This window comes from Euprymna scolopes, chromosome 5 (genome assembly GCF_053919585.1).
Source record: "Euprymna scolopes isolate OS-2025 chromosome 5, ASM5391958v1, whole genome shotgun sequence".
NCBI lineage: Eukaryota > Metazoa > Mollusca > Cephalopoda > Sepiida > Sepiolidae > Euprymna > Euprymna scolopes.
Genome location: NC_136486.1, coordinates 17,547,405 through 17,549,370, shown reverse-complemented (window position 1 = coordinate 17,549,370; position 1,966 = coordinate 17,547,405). Strand labels below are relative to the sequence as shown.

The 1,966-nt window shown below is 34.3% G+C and overlaps 1 pseudogene; it reads left to right on the top strand.

Moving 5' to 3' along the window:
• The first annotated feature begins 1,261 nt into the window (after positions 1–1,261).
• On the top strand, positions 1,262–1,378 carry LOC145277340 (5S ribosomal RNA; annotated as a pseudogene).
• Positions 1,379–1,966: the final 588 nt, after the last annotated feature.

Sequence of the window (1,966 nt, the reverse complement as noted above, 5' to 3'; positions counted from 1 at the left end):
AAAAAGAATACGAAAAGTATAAAAGCTTTTCTTTATTTGTTTTCAATTGGTGACGTGCAGGAATACAAAATATTATTAGAAAGAAATTAATTTTTTTTACATGTACATATTTTCGACTGATCATTCAGTCTTCATCAGTATGTATGTATGTATGTATGTATGTATGTATGTGTGTGTATTTGTGTGTGTATGTATGTGTGTGTGAGAACTTGTTCAGGTGTGTGGAACGATCTCTACTATACTGCTTTGTCAATGTTTAATCTACAGTTTAGGAAGCTTTTTATATAGGGAATGAGGATTGTGGAACGATGCGGTTTGGATTTTAACCGTTAAAAATAGCTGCTTAGCGGTCAACATTGAAACTTTGAAACTTACTTGGCGTAAGATGCCTAAACGTGCATTTCTCAGCATGCGCAACAATACATTTATATACAATCAACCACATTAATCTTTGAAGTTGTGATAAGTATCTAGACTTAGTTAAGATAGTAACGAGTTGTTTTGTTTTAGTTGCGGTTCTATTGCATATGATATTTTTGGAACTTTTAAAGTAATTAATATATATTGCGGGTAATATAATAATCAATAGAGAATTGTTATACAATGATAAATACTAATTTTGCATAAATTACAAAATCATATTTAAGCGTAATTTACGACCCGGCAAGACCTGGTGGTGTACTAGTCTCTAAATATTTAATATAAAGTTATTGTTCTTTCGATTACCATAAAACACGCGTTCAATGTGCAGATATTTTCTCAAACGTAAAAACACACTTATGGTGGCGATTTATGGATTTTAGCTTTACTGTTAATTTAAAATCAATAAATGTTTATTATTTTATTATTGCTACAAGAAGTGGGAGTTTCTGATTTAAACAAAATCAAATAAAAGAAAGATAATTAAAGGAATCGTTTTTTTGGTGTCGGAAAATATGCACAAATTTTTCCGATTCCGATATCCCAAAAGTTCCGATTTTTCCGATTCCCGATTCCGATTTCAAGTAATCGTCCCAACACTACTTATTACCCCTGGCTATAAATATAAACGTTCAAATTTTGTGATCGTACCCAATAAGATAAACACGTATAAACACTACTTTGCCTCCCTGTACTCACTTTGAAAGTACATAAGGGATTACGCAAAAACGTTTGGATGTGTGCAATGTTATACCTATTATATAGTGTTATACCTATTATATAATGTTATACCTATTATATAGTGATATACCTATTATATAGTGTTATACCTATTATATAGTGATACGGCATAATCACGTTGACACACCGGTTCTCATCAGATCACCGAAGTTAAGCAACGTTGAGCCTGGCTAATACCAGATGGGTGACCATTTGGGAATTCTAGGCGCTGTATATGCTTTCCGCTTATCTCGGCATTATTTCCAGTCGTTCTGAACCTCTACTTGTCACTGGTATTCAACAATATCGACCCAGGAGAGGTGTGGTTGCAGATTGCGCAACTCTTGCCACAAAATTTTTACGCACAGACACCGGTTCTCATCAGCTATTATTTTGATTTAATCTTTTTAACAACCGAATGAAGCATTTAATTTGGATTATTCGCATAACATTTCGGCCGATGTAACCACCGACCTTATTCAGGTTCATCTCGTTGCACTCAGGAATCTTTCTATCCTCCCTGGAATCTGCACAGAATTTAATCAATGTTCTCGTTCCGTCAGACATGATTGGGTAGAAATCTTAAGTAATTCACATTCACACACACTCACATACATAAACACACACACACACACACACACACACACATAGCCACATACACAAATACATACATACACGCGAGAATGTAATAATCTAGCGATTATATAATAGCAAGAATGATGATGATTCTTCTCCGACCAGTGCTCACATACATTCTTTGAAAGAACCATTAGTATTCTTTATCCCCACACTAGCAGCGTGCTTGGCGTTGCCGGTCATAAAATAC